Source organism: Eurypyga helias, unplaced genomic scaffold (assembly GCF_000690775.1).
Source record: "Eurypyga helias isolate BGI_N326 unplaced genomic scaffold, ASM69077v1 scaffold1567, whole genome shotgun sequence".
Taxonomy (NCBI): domain Eukaryota; kingdom Metazoa; phylum Chordata; class Aves; order Eurypygiformes; family Eurypygidae; genus Eurypyga; species Eurypyga helias.
In genome coordinates, this window is record NW_010261007.1 from 4,006 (window position 1) to 19,189 (window position 15,184).

A 15,184-nucleotide genomic window follows, 5' to 3' on the forward strand; every position below is an offset into this window, starting at 1 on the left:
CCTTACTCTTTCTGATTCAGTTATCCTAGTACATTATTCTGCCCTTTCTGTGTGTTCCCTCTTGACCTTCATTATGACCTTTAGGGATAAAATTCAATTTGGCTACTTCGCAGACAAAATCTAAAGCCTGCCTTAATTTGTAGTTTACTAGCCCTCTGAGTGAGCCTACACAGAGAGTCCCTATCTGATCAAACGGCTGGTACCTTGACACAGCCCAATTATGTGAAAATATATACTTGCTTATCATTTCAAACATCGTATAAGCAGAGAAACTGAAGTCGCTCTCTGTCTGTTCAATTTTACTGTTCAGACACACTTGTTTAAACAGGCACCGTGAGATTTTCCTATAATCTTACTTGGTGGAGTTCAAAAAGTGTTTTCACGAAAGCCCTGAGCTGGGTGATGATGGCTGCCCCCAGCTCGCTCCTAGCTGGGCACAGTGGGGAAGGGTGAAGGGGGCATGTCCCCTGCAGCTGAGCTCTTGTCCAGCTGGCCATGAAACCCACCTGTGGCCAGGTATCCCTCTCACAGCATCCTCCTCTAGCTCTGCCCACCCAAATTGATCCTGCTGTTGAGCTAGTACCCACCTGGCCCTGCAGAAATCCCTTTCCCAGCCTGGGCTCGCTGCTTCCCCATCCAGCCTCACAGCTGTCCCCCTCCCAAGGGCACCTTCCCAGTTCAACCCAACATCAACCCTTATCCTGTGCTGGCCTTGCTGCATCCCCAGCTGGTTCATGAAGGGAAGACAGTGGATATGGTAGTTTGGGATTCTAGCAAAGCTTTTGTTACTGTTTCTCACAGCATCCTTCTGGACAAAATGTACAGCACACAGCTGGACAAATCCATAATATGTTGGGTGAACAACTGGCTTATGGGTTGGGCGCAAAGAGTTTTAGTAAATGGGGTTACAGCAGGCTGGTGGGGTTCCTCAAGGCTCAATTTTAGGGCCAGTGCTCTTTGATGTTTTTATAAATGATCTGGACGCAGGACTCGAACGTACATTAAGTAAGTTTGTTGATGATATTAAAGTAGGAGGAGCTGTGGACTCCATCAATGGCAGAGAAGCCTTGCAGAGAGATTTGGGTAGACTGGAGAGCTGTGCAGTCACCAGCTGCATGAAATTTAACAAGAGCAAGTGCTGGATTCTCCGCCTGGAATGAGGCAATTCTGGCTATACATACAAACTGGGGGACAAGAGGCTGGAGAGCAGCCCCACTAAAACAGATTTGGGGGTTTGGGTTGATGGCAAGTTGAATATGAGTCAACAGTGTGCCCTGTCAACCAGAAGGGCCAATCGCGTCCTGGGGTGTGTCAAATACAGCAGAGCTAGCTGGTCAAGGGAGGTGATTGTCCCACTTTACACTGGTGCAGCCCCACCTTCAGTACTCTGTGCAGTTTCGGGCGTCTCAATGGAAAAAGGACATCAAACTATTACAGTGTGTCCAGATGAGGGCAACCGAGATGGTGAAAGGCCTCAAGGGCAAGACTTACAAAGAGCAGCTGAGGTCACTTGGTTTGTTCAGCTTGGAGAAGAGGCTGAGGGGAGACCTCATCACAGTCTACAACCTCCTCAAGGTGGGCAGCAGAGGGGGAGCTGCTGATGCCCTCTCTCTGATGACCAGTCACAGGACATGAGGAAATGCAATGAAGCTGTGTCAGGGCAAGTTCACACTGGACATTAGGAAAAGGTTCTTCACTAACACATGGTTGGTCACTGGAACAGGCTCTCCAGGGAAGTGGTCAAGGCACAAAGTCTGTCAGAGTTCAAGGAACATCTGGATGATGCTCTTGGTCACATGGTTTAGTTTTAGGTAGTCTTGTGAGGAACAGGGAGTTGGACTTGATGATCCCTATGGGTCCCTTCCACCTTGGGGTATTTTATGATTCTGTGATAACCCTTCCTGGTCCAACTCTGCTGCATCCTTACCCCTTGCCTGGCCCTGCAGCATCCCCTCTTCCTGGCCCAGTCCAGAAGTTTCCTCCTTCCTGACCTGGCTCTGCTTCATCCCCTTCTTGTCCTGTCCCCACTGTATTCACCTTCTCAATCCTGCTCGACCCTGCTAGTCCTCGCCACCTTGGAGGTGGTATTCACTAGGGAAGGCTTCTGTTAAAACAGCCAGTCCTCAGATGATCATCATCCAGCCCATGTTTACAATACACTGGAACTGGCAATAACAGCTGTCCTGGAGACCTGCAACCCCAGTTTTCCTTGCTGTGCCTTCCACTGTAAGGCCAAACAGAGGGAGAAGAAGGTTGGTTTGAGGTCTCACCCAACAGCTCCCCTTGTTTTCCTTCATGAACAGCTGTGACAGAGGTCTGACTACATCCCAGCTCAAAGGAGCTGTCTGAGCCCATGTGCTCTGCTTCTGAACCCAGACAGGGCAAAAGATACCACTTCTCCCCACTGTTGTTGCCTGGGCCAGCTTGAACCCATGAGGTAACAGGCCTGGCTTCTCCTTCCCACACTGTTTCACAAGGGAATACCTGATGAAGGACAGCAGGATCAGTGAGCATCGCATTCATATTTGCTAAACCAACGGTTCGGACCGCAGAGAACAAGAGCAAAGTCTTTTGCCATCTTGAGGTGAGATACAGAATCTGGACTGACTATAGAAATCACCGAAAAAGGAGATCTGTCAAAACAACAGGCTATTCCAATTGTTTGCCCAAAATGAAGTGATTCAAACTCTTCCCTTCCTTTTCCTTCCTTCCCATTGGTCAGCTTTCAGATTGGTCCTTGGCTGCTTGTAAATGACTTTTTCAACTTTCTGATAATTTCAGGGGAGTAGGTCTCATTGAAATCCATGTCAACACTTAGTGTGGAGTATATAAAGTAGGCCTTAGGGATTTCAAGTATTCTTATGCTTTCCTTTTCTAAGAATCTGAAATAATCTTATCTTTAGTGACTTGACAAAATTAATTATCTGCTAAAGTATATGCAGAACTGGTAAGACATTGAGAAAACCAAATTAAGTACAATAAACAGTCACTACTTTTGAAATATATTTTCTACTATTTCCTTCTTTTTACCCTTTTTAACCCTTCTTTTACCCTCAATTGTAAAGATGCAAGAAAATATACTTTTTCCTGAATTAAAACTATGGTTAGTAATTTTGTTTGATCCAGAAGATTTCTTCCTTTTCCTTTGATCTAGTTTTATTTATGTTTGTGTGGTGCTTTGGAAGGCTGACTTAAAGTGCTGATTAGGTCTTCCATACTGCTTCTATGTGATTCTTTAAATTAAACTATGTCTGAAAAGAACCGATATGTGAACATTTGAAGTGTTTGATCTTTCACTGATCAACAGTGCTATCAGTTTGCAGGTTTGAGAAAAACTCACTAGCAGAGGGGGAGAAAGTTATGAACATGTTGAAGCAGACTAGAGAGGCAGGGATACTCCAGAGTCAGAGGATTCTCCAGACCCAAGTATGTAGGAACCAGCTAGGATAAGTTCCCTGATGTAACACCCTAAGGAGAGCATGTTATTTAAAGATTAGCTTGTAATGACATTTTTCAGGTGTCTTTTTGGGACCTGGTGAAATTACTCAACCGCCATAAAGTATTTACTCTACAGAAGTAAATACAATACAAACCAAAACCAAACCCCTTCTGTGGGGTGCAATCCTTAAACACAGAGACCTCCCAGTTCCTGCCTGGATCAGTGGGAACTAAATAATAGAGAGCACTTGCCACTCTCTCCATATGGAACCAAGCATTTATTCCAACCCAGAGCCTGGCTTTGCCTAAAGGAGGTTGGTTCTGGCTCGTTGCCAGGGCCCAAGGACTGCTCTTAATTTGCATATAAGAGACCAGCTTGCAGACGATGCTATCTTGCAGAAGGCAGTGAAACCATGCAATGATCAGGCTTGATCACAGCTTTCTGGTTGCATTGCTTGAAACGGATTTCTCTCTGGGAGTTGCAGTCTCCACATCTATCATCACCCTGAGAAGTTTCTGGGTTCATTTATAATGGCTAAGGACTGATGGGAACATCAGATCGCTGAATATGACTTCCTATATACATTACAGGCCATTTCATTTCACCCAGTTACAATAGTATTGAGTTCAAAAAAGTGTGTGCTTGGATAAAAGAACATTTCCAAAAAGGTAGCTGGTCTTAAGCTGGGAATACTAAAACTAGAAGAAGTCATCATTGAAATTCAGTGATTGTTTTAGCAGTTAATTACCCATGCAGTAAGAAGCTTGTTGTAGTTCCAATGTAACTCTTCATCCTCTGCTTCTGGCTGTTATTCCCTGTGACTATTCCTGCTAAATTAAGTGGTGAATGATTTTTTTTCTGCTGTAAGGAGATAAAATCCTCTCTCATGCTTCCTTTCAGTATGTATAACCACCTGGAGCTGTTTCTCCAGATGTCTGCCCCTGTCCTCTGTCTCTAGACCCACCTGTGTGGGTCTTGTTGACAACCACTCCAACATCACAGTATCTTTCTTAAAGTACAGACATGAGACCTGGGTTTGCTATTACAGTGTGAACCTCACTTAAATGGTGTCATTTGAGCCTGTTACTACCCCATGCTTATGCTGCCCCATGCCTCAACATTAGTAAACTTTGGGTCTATCGCTGAGTAGTCATTCTGCTACCCAAAACAAGGACAACCTCCTAGAAGCATCCACGCAGACTGTACTTATGAATTATTTAGGTGTTCTCATTATTTACTCAAGGAGTTAGGCTTGCAGGGCTTCCTGCAGTCCTCTCTAGAGCTGGAGAGGCAGAGAGGTGTGCCAGTTCTCTGCAGATGGGCCTTCCCGCTGCTCTTGACACCAGCCTTGAAGGGGAGCACCCTGAAGGAATTGTAGGCCATGTTTGGATATGGAGTCACTTCTGCTCCTCATGCATGTCTACAAAAAATCATGGGATGCACCATAGCTCACAGATATATGAAAGGACTTTTTCTTTGTAGATCTTTGAGCTAACGTCAACAGCTAATCTATTACGCTCGATTTCACACCCTGCACTGAGTTACCCACCGCTTTTTCTCCTTCTTTTAACATGTGTATGCAGTTTGCATCCTTAGTGTACCTGCCAACTGAGTGGGCAGTAATTCTTAAATAGGTTGTAATACCAGAGATTCTGATTAAAAACCACACAGCACACAATGCACATATTATCCGCTTCTGGGGAAACATACCGCAGGCTTCATGTCTTCCTTTTGCTTTTCACCTCCCAGCATTTGAGACCAGCACCTCATTTGGAGGCATATGACCCAGGGCAGCAGAGGACCATGTCTTCACTCCATCTCCACAGCCTCCCTTTGTGGGGGTTTTGTCCCAGCCAGGCACAAAGCCATCATGTTGTCCTGCAACACATGGGCTGCTGTCCCCTGGGGCCAGGGTCCCATGTGTGCGGGATGGAAACAAAGCTGGGGTTTTGTATGTGAATTATGGAATTGGTTGCCCTTGCCTGTCACCCATATTTCTTCGTATTTTAGAAGGCAATCTGGGGAGGAAGGGCCAGGACTCCCAGAGGGAAGAGGATGGCCATACTTGGCAGTAGCAGAGCCCAGTTTTCAACATCACATGGATCCTCGGTGTGGTCAGAAATCTCTGTTCAAGACGGACTACCACAACAGCCAGGCTGTCTGGCAGTAGGATGGGCAAAACCGCAGGAATGGTCTGGTGGCAGCTAGTGGAGAGGCAGCAGGAAAGGCATGGGGCTTGTGAGCACAGGCTTGGCTTTACTGAGGTTTTACTCAATTTAGTGGGCAGGTCCACTGGGCTTATTCTCATCACTGAAAGAATAGCCAGGATCAGGGAAAGGCAGTGCCTTTCAGTGTTGAACGTGTAGTGGAAGGTAAACTCAGGAGTTTACTCACTTCATCCTGCAATACAAACAAGCAGTTTCCTATTTTTGTTCGTTTGGTTTCTCAGTATATTTTTATTACAACATCCCTGCCATTCTTATAGTGAAAAGGGCAAATGAACATTAACCCGGGACTCAATTCTGAGGTACAAAAATCCTCTTTCTAAATACTGAAATGCATTGACTCCTAGATGAGGCTTGCTTTGGTCCTGTTCACTGTGATAGCAAAACCTCCCTGAAATTAGTAAATGCCACCCTGGAGCAAATATCAGCTCAGCACAGAGGAAATAATTTTATCTGAGTGGTACTTGGTGTGGGATTCAGTAACAATTAAGGGAAAAATATGGTAACGCTTAAAGAGTTAAACAACAAACAAGAGCAAGTCATTGACTTGTTGCAGTTAGTCTAACCCCCTTGAAGTCCATGAGACGAGTGCATGGGGGCTAAGAATCTGGCCCTCTATCCTATGGGCAGTGTTGGATCAGATAACACAGATGTATTAGATTAAGGACAGAACTTTATAAAATAAAGCACTGGATGCCCTAAGTCCTTTTATTCCCCCTTTTTAAAAAAAAAAAACCCATCCATTAAAAACCAAAACAAATCAGAAAGGACATAAGGCAGGGCAGAGAGGTAAATCAAAAGAAAAAGTTGATGTACTCCTCTAGATTTACACTCTCTAGACTTTTTTTTTTTTTCTGTCTCATGCACCCAACTGGTTTAAAGGTCTATTCTCTTTGTGGTACATGCATGCACATAACTACCATTGATGTGGAGTCTCCAGGTGATTTGATGTGCATTCCACATAAGGCATGGTGTCAAGTATATGATCGCCACACAAAAGAGCTGCCTGAGAACCACTCTTTGGGATAGAGTTTTTTTTTTTTTTTTAGATTCCTTTGCTCCCCATCTAGATCTTAGCAGATCAGAGAGCCTAACCAAGCAGTGGAACTACCACTGCTACCCTTTCATCATCTTTGATATGTGTGAGTTTGGGGAAGGAGGGGAGTATGGGAAGAAAGTTTTCAAGTATGGGTGCAAGCTTTCAAAATGCTTAATGTTTCATAGCATAATCCTAGGACAGAAGTAAAGGGACTTAAGTACTTTTAGCAAATAAAAAGAAGAAAATAGGAGTCTAAATGTGTATTTGTGGAACACATGAGCTGAAGAAATTATTTTACACATCACACTATCACCTCTATTTAAATGATTTTAGGTCTACAGAGTGACACATTCTGGCTGCCAAGTCCAGAGCAAGTCTGCTCTTCTCCCCACTGGATACAGCACTAACAGCTATATAGGCAATTGCAATTATGTGAGATACAGAGGTTTGGCAAAAATAGCAGATGGATATAACTATTCCCAGCAGCTGACAGGTGTCAGTTACAACTGTCACAACACCATAGGTCAGGATACACCAAGACTTACTTTAAGGGTGAACTGAAGCTGCATATTAGCTCTGGAAATATCTGTTCTGGTTTGAAATTGTTTTCCTCCCCAGGAAATACAATTATTTTGGGGGTAGGATTTTTGTGGAGTAAAATGATTGGTGGCTTTTTCAGATAAACTTAAAACGGGTGTTCCACATTGGCAATACTCAACCCTCTTATGTTTCAGAGAGAAAGAAACCAATAATCTTCAATGTTCCAGATGTTTTTCTCCCTCACACACAGGTAGTCCACATCCCAAGTGTGAGCTGATTTGAGAACTTCTAAACTAGTGCTCATTTTATCATGTCAGCAGAATTATCCTGTTTTAAACCAAATTAAAAACTGGCCCTCTTGGAACAACATACATGTATAAGTTATTTCAGGTTTTCCAAGCCTGCTTTGCTCTTCTCTGTTGTTTTGCTCTCCCAAATGTCCTGTTTGAACAGAGAAGAAGGGTGGCTATGAAGGAGAGATGAGGGGTTTGGAGAAAACTGGGGTGCAGGGTCTGAGGGAATGGAGGGAGGACACAGAAACGGAGAATTTGTGGCAGGACTAGGATGGACTGAGCAGAACTTTGGAAAGAAAAATAATAAGGACATTAATATGGGTGTGCTGTAGGTTTGCTTTCATGGAGGAAGAGGAAAAGGGAAATGTAGATTGTAGGGATTTTATTTTAATGCAGAAACTGAGACAAAAAAAGCTGTATATATGGAAATAGTCTTCTGAGTAGATCTAGCTGCTGTGTGGAATACATTTTCACTGAAAATTTTATGCTTGGATCAGCCAAAATCAAATGGTATCAAATTAGCTTCATTTTTTCCAGTCAAAGTCTTTCTAATTCAGAAGAAATCAGATTTTTTTTAACACTTGTCACTCTTTTAACATGAGAGAAACAAAAAAACCAAACTCAATTTTATGTTTAAACAAATTGCAGATTTTAATAATTTTTATATTCCAAGAGAAATTTTAAATTAAAATTTCTCCTTCTTCTCTGAGTTTTTGCAGGCAGAACATAATTTTTTTTTCACAATATCCTAGACCCTTCTTCCTGCAGAACAACTTCCATTTCTATTTGCATCCTTTACCATGCCAATAATTTAGGAGCACATGTTTGGATTTCAGTGCTGTCATTTCGACAACAAAATCCCAAACACATGCTGCTAAGACAGTCCCTCTTCCAGAGATTGCACAGACACTGATGATTTCAGATGCAGAAACAGAAAAGACGTTTTAAAGCTACAATCTGCGATCTGATCCTGTACCTCACGGACTCTTAGAAAGACAAAACTGCAAGTAGAGCTACCTACAGCATAATTTACAGAAGGCAAAACATGCATTATCAGTTGCCAAAACACTTGTAATCAATAAACACCGACAGAGGTTCTGGGGCTCCTCTGGCTGTGGAAGATGAGCATGCTGTTATGTGGTTGGGGGACGGGACCAAGCATTGGCAGAAACCGGGAAGGGGAACTTCCAAGTGGGAATTAGGGAGAGCTGAACTATCAGCATGTTTATTACCTACTTCTCCATTTCCTTTTGCAGGACAGATGTGCAGTGGGGCAAGCTGAATCCAAGCAAATAAAAGAAGAAAAGAGAGACAAATTATTTGCACTTTCTGCTCTAGCTATGTCATGATGTATAGAATGTGTATAGATATCAACTACAGCGTTTTCATAAGTGTATTTCAAGTTGTAACTTTCCTATGTAGAGTACTGGGGCAGTGCTGCCTCAAACTGAGGCCTGAATTTCTTTTACACAGATTATTGTAATTTCTTTAATAATCCAAATGAAGATGCAGTTATATCTCGGGGCAGCTGCCCAGAGAAGCTGTGCCCCATCCCTGGAGGTCTTCAAGGCCAGGCTGGATGAGGCTTTGAGCAACCTGGTCTAGTGGAAGGTGTCCCTGCCCATGGCAGGGGGGTTGGAACTAGATGGTCTTTAAGGTCCCTGCCAACCCAAACCATTCTATGTTTCATATTGTATATTGTGGTTTTGAGAATATTTTTTCTGACACAAACCTCTATTCACACACTCACAGAAGGACCAGTAAAAGATATTGTTTCATATATGCAAGTGCAGTGTGGAAGGATTTATACCTAGATATCCCTATAGACTATATTTTGCTTTCAGTGCTTTGGTTTAGCAAAGACAGGAAATACAAAGAAATGAAACATCAGTCAGCAGAATTATTAATTAGCTAGCCTGAGCTACACACAGATTGAGGCAAAGTTAACCATCTTTTAAACAAACATGTTATTTTGAAAAGTCAGGTTTGGAAGGGCGCATGGAAGAAAAACTCACAGGTATCCATCCTGGTACTGTTGGGGCTTTTTTTGTTGTTACAGTCTCTCTTTAGTTTTAAGACTAAGAACATTTTTTTCATGAAAAGATATGACTGATCTCTGCCTTGGAATTTATATTCTTCACTCCATTATTCTGTATTTGAAGATAGCTTGTCATTTATGACAACACAGTTATTTTTTTCTTAGCAATGAATAGGATGACAAGAAAATAATTATTTTGTGTGCGGGTAAAAGACAAGGGAACAGAAGTTGTATGCAAACATCTGATCTAGAATTTTCTTCCTTGTCCAAAATATTATTTTGCAGAGAGTTTTAACAACTCTTTTTATGCCTTTTGATATTTTTCAATAAAAAAGGGTGAATTGTTCCTTCCTCCTTTTGGAGTTTCCGTTTATTCTTGCAGCTACACAGTATCAGGACAGAAGTCTCCATCCTCCCCCACGTTTAACTCCTGCAGATTGAGCCCAATGAAAATGACCAGTAAACCAACTTCCCACTACTTGGAGGAAATTATATTAAATCCTGTTGAGCAATAGTGAGCATTTTAGGTCACTGTTTTCTTACATCCATACCGGCAATTTCTTTCTCTGCTGTTCTTTTCCTGAAAATGCAGACAGCTGAAGACCCACAGGTTTTCAGGTCAATGGCAGGGCCATGACTGACTGTTCTGGGAATGGGGTCAGACTCATGAAGCATCTTAACAAGTGTTAAGAGATTTGGCCAAAGTATCATGTGTATCCAAAGTTTTAACCATTGTAAGGCCTACAAAATGTGCACTGTTTTGCCTTTTAATTGCTCTGAAGGTCAACGGCAATGCACTTTCCCTGTGCAAATGGGATACACCCATTCTGCTGTGAATCAGCGTGGAGGGGAAAAATCCAGACATAAATAATCTGTCAGCCCTGTTGCTTGGTATGAATTCAGACAAATGTGTTTAACCAAACATGGATGCTTCAGAGGGTGTTCTTGTGGTTACTTCAACTGCTTTCATTATACTTTTATATTAACAGTGTGTCTGCTCACCATGTGCAATAAAACAATTTCTGAGGCTCAGCCTCAGACCACGGGGTTCATTCACCGTCTTGGATAATAGCGTTGCTTGTTTGCGCTGTTCTTATTGAACTTTCTAAATATGTGTCATTTTTCTTTTCATTCTGGGAGTGATTGTACATTACAGCAATTACAGACAAACCATTCCAGACAGTTTGAAGACCAAAACTTTCTTTGTGTGGAAGTCCAAAGGCAATTATTGGCGTTACAGTTTAAGAGAAGCATTCCATCTCCCTGATGCAACAGCAGTAGCTTTCTGTGGCATGTTAAATAAAGCAATTAGCCCTGTAGGAGACTAATGCATGAAGATTTGTAATGAAAAAAAAAAATCGTACAGCTGCTCTGAAAGAAACAGCAACATCCTCTTCAGAAAGATACAAAACTAATTCTGGCACTGTTTTAACTGAAAGACACCAAGCATCTTTTAACCTTTGCCTTTACCTCCTTGACATTTTATATCTTGCTTCCAGACTGAGACTGTAAAGACACAAACATGTTAATTACCAGTCAGATAGTTGCATTTCAACCAAAAATAATTGTTAAAAATGGAACATCACAGTGCTTTCATAACACAGGCTAGAATACAGAAATCAGTTCAAGTTTTTATTCTGATAGCAGTTCCCATTTGCAGAAATGAAGGAAATTAGTAGACTTGAGGCTAGAAGTATAAAGACGACCTCAAAAGGTCTGATAGTCATATATTCCTATTTCAGGGAGTCTTAATTGTTAGAAAAATAATTAAAAAACCCAAATTATTTTCTCCCTTCAGATATGCTATTGACAATATTTAATCAATTAAAATATTCGCCTAACATAACTGTGAATTATTTTCCTAGCCCAGTAAGCTGTGTGAGTAACAGGAGGATGATCAAACAGGCTTGGGCTTGAGTATCTCAGAAAAAGTTGGAATATTTCTTCAGCAAAACCAGTGGATATTTTTCCAGCACTTTGAGATCCTCAGATTAGAAGCACTAGGGGCTTGATTCTAAAACATTATTGACTGCTCACCCTAAATGTATTTATACCAGCTGAGAATTAGTCTGGAATAACAATCATAAGAAGATGAAGAGGACACTATTACTAAAACAATAAATGTATAGGAAGTAATTGTCAAGTGAGAGTAAGAACAAATGTGTCTTCAGGATAATCTATGTGATTAAAAAAAAATTATCAAATATTATAGCAGCTCATTGGCATCTATAAACGGATTTGTAACAAAATTTTTTCCAGACAAATTTCTGCTCTAGAGGATAAAGGTTTGAACAGAAAGGAAAGTAATTGCTTTAACAGCTGTATTATAGTAATGAAATGTAAGAGTAGCTGATTTCACTAGCCAACACACAGACTGTTCTTTTGAATGGTGAATATGATGAGGTTTTTAAAATAAAGAACTCTAGTTTTTCTGAGACCGAGACAGGTTTGCTAGGACAGGCCTAGAACATGAGGAAATTCCCCATTTTTAAGTACAAATTAAGCCACTTAACTTTCCCTGCCATCAGAATGAATGTTAGTCTAACAATTTGATGGAAAAGCTGAACTGGGCAAATGGGAATCTTAGAGGGGAAGGAAACGTAGAAAAGATTGGCCAGAGTCTGATGCTTCCTTGAAGCATCAAGTGGTAAGGCAAAGAGCAGCCTTTCCATAAGCCATCACCATGCTAAAGCACAGGCTTGCTTATACTGCATTAATGCTCCGACAAACACTTTTTTTAAGGGCAATTGATTTAAGGATGGTTAGTTAAAGTCGGGCTGTCATTAAATTGGGATTTCATGTGCCATACTTGCTTTGGAAGGAAACAGTTCATATCGTCAGTCTGAGCCTCACATGAAGTTTCATTACACACAGCATCAGCTGACTGGAAACCCTATCACCAGTTGCAAGGCCAGATTAAACTGATTAGCAGTGAACACTGGTGAAGTACTCTCCTATTAGTCCCCATGAACTGCATCGTGAAAATCTTTCATCATCTAGTGTTGAGCTTTTTGTACACGGTCTGGGTTTAGATATAATGGTGACTCTTCAGAAAGCAAAAGAGAGTATTCAAAGAGGATGTTTTTCTGAAGTTGGAAGAAACAGCCTGGCTATTGTTTATCCTCTGACCACACAAATACCTTGTGGCAATTATGTCTTTTAAAATTGTAGCTCTCCCTCGCTCCTTACATCTGAACAGCTCTGTAATAACAAATAACAAACAACAAAAACTCACAACAGAATGTCAGCTTTCATTTGGAGTTGAGAGGAATTACAACATTGAGCAATAAAGTGATAAAAGCAGCGAAATGGGAACTGTCCCGTTGTGTATGTCAGTGCAAGTTCCTTGCACCGTGGTCTGTGTGTCTGGTAAGGACCTTTCACAGCACTGCAGCAAAAACTCTGCAGCACATCCCTGACCATGGCAGGGGATTTGGACCAGATGATCTTTAACGGTCCCTTCCAACCCGAACCATTCTATGATTCTACGATAAATAAATAGTTTTCTTGTTCAGAACTGTGGAAATAAATCAGGTCTCACCTTCAAAAGCAACCTGTTTGATGAACACAAGAGCAAAAAGGGAGAAAAATCACTATCAGACAACTTCCACCAAAAACACCAACCTTGCCTTTTTCCACCCTGAACATTTTAAAAAACATGCAATGAACTGAAATACGTGGGTTTTGGGAACATTTTGCAATGTAATTAAAAATAGGCCAGGAGGAAAAGAAAAGCTTAGTCTCTTCAACAAATGTTCACAATTAATCAACAGGAATGGAGCCTGACTCCTTAATCAACATGTTGGAATTATCCTCCTTTCTGGGAGAAGGTTCACATATGTAACAGAACAGCTCCCAGTGTTTACGAGTTCGCTAGCATGAGAAATGGTTGTGGGATCCAGTCTTCTGCGGTTTAACATGATCCATCAGCTGATGGCTTGTTCTGCTGCAAGGCAGATCGTTGACACCATTACGATTTCATCTGCTGCCTCCAAGCCAATTTCCCCGTGTATAAGCACTTCATTCAGAGCACAGAAAAAATACATTAGCGAAACAATATAGCGTACTGTACAACAAGGATTTTCCTGCACTGTAACTCTACAGCTCACCAGGCAAAAAACACTTCTTTTTATTCTAGTTCCCCAGGGTGCTACATGGAGACACCAATCCTGAGACGGATTAACTGTGGCGCTTTCATCAAGAGGAACTTGTCTTCACTCTGACTTTGGAATAGAAAGGACGTGCTATTACCCTTCGACTTTGAAAGAGAAAAGCTTTCTACCTACATTCCTCGCTCGCTTCCAAAGTTTAGCTCATAGGGATTAGAATTTGCTAGATATAGGATAAGCCCCTTTCAAAACACTCAATAAAAGATTTCAGATATCTTTACTGGATATTTATTAGTCCTAAAAACAGGTAAATCAGAGTTAAAGGAATATTAAGTATTTTCATTAAATACATGAGAGTAGTCAGGAAAAAATGGCGTTTTTTTCTCTGTGTGGTTTTTATATAAGATTTGCTGATTGCCGTTCAAAACCAACCTCTTCTTTCCTTCAATCCACAGGTGATTTGAGGGGTACTTTGATTTTGGGAACCTGACTTGATCCATACCAAAGAAAAAAATCCATCTCAGGCAGCAGGTGCTTGATATTTCCTGACTATATAGGTTTCTGTAAGACATTTCAATACCTAGCCAGGAAGTGTGTGGAAAGCTCGAATGTCGACATGTGTCAGGCCAGCATCCCCGCCCCATGCGGGAATAAGTGTGTTTTTGGGTCACCAGCTTCAAAGGAGGTCAAAAATGCTAAATATTGGGTAAGCTGTGGTATCACATGATGATTTTAAATCTATCAGCTTTGTAAACCCTTCCTGAGATCTGAGAAGGAAGGTTCTTTCTGGGTTTGATTTGGAGTTCACCTAAACCTGTTTCACATGCCTTTGAAAACACTGCATAATGCTGGCCAGCAGGCAGCCTCTTCACTGTTTTAGTAATCCCCTTTTTTCCTAGTTTACACAGTGGGAAACAGACCTGGTAGGGAACAGCTGTCAAGGACCTAGCACTTCCTCACCTTCTCTGCACTGTCCACCCTGCCGTTGGGGAAAGGGTTTGTGCAGCTCTGCCAGGGAGAGGATTAAGGAACCTGACCTAGCAGGGGGAAGATCCCATGGGAGAAGGGGTATTTTTCATCCCAGTGTGTCAGCCAGTCTGCTTGTCCCCTCACCTGCTTGGCTGGATGAGAACCCCCATGCATGGGCAACAGTAGGAGCTGGAAATGCCCAAAAGGGGAAGAAAGAGAAGTCAGCAGATGGATTGCTTTCCCGAGTGTCAATATAAATGCTTATCAACTGGCAGTGTCTGTCCCACGAGCGTATCTCCAGTGGTACAAAGCGCTTAGGGCAGAGGCTGTTTGCTCACCCCTCTTGCCATCCTGCCCAAGCACAGCTCTCTGTGCCTGTCCGACCAACCGGATCAGGGAATTGACCTGGCTTGGGAAAAAAGATAAACCACCCTGCAAACAGCAACATGTTTTTCTTTCCAGCCAGAATCACTTCTCCCATCTAGCAGGCCCCACAGCTGCACAAACAGCTGCGCCAGCACAGCGGCAGGGC

The 15,184-nt window shown here is 42.0% G+C and overlaps 1 pseudogene; it reads left to right on the forward strand.

The window, feature by feature from the left end:
- Positions 1–1,256: 1,256 nt before the first annotated feature.
- Positions 1,257–15,184, forward strand: part of LOC104512288 — a 34,891-nt pseudogene continuing 20,963 nt past the window's right edge.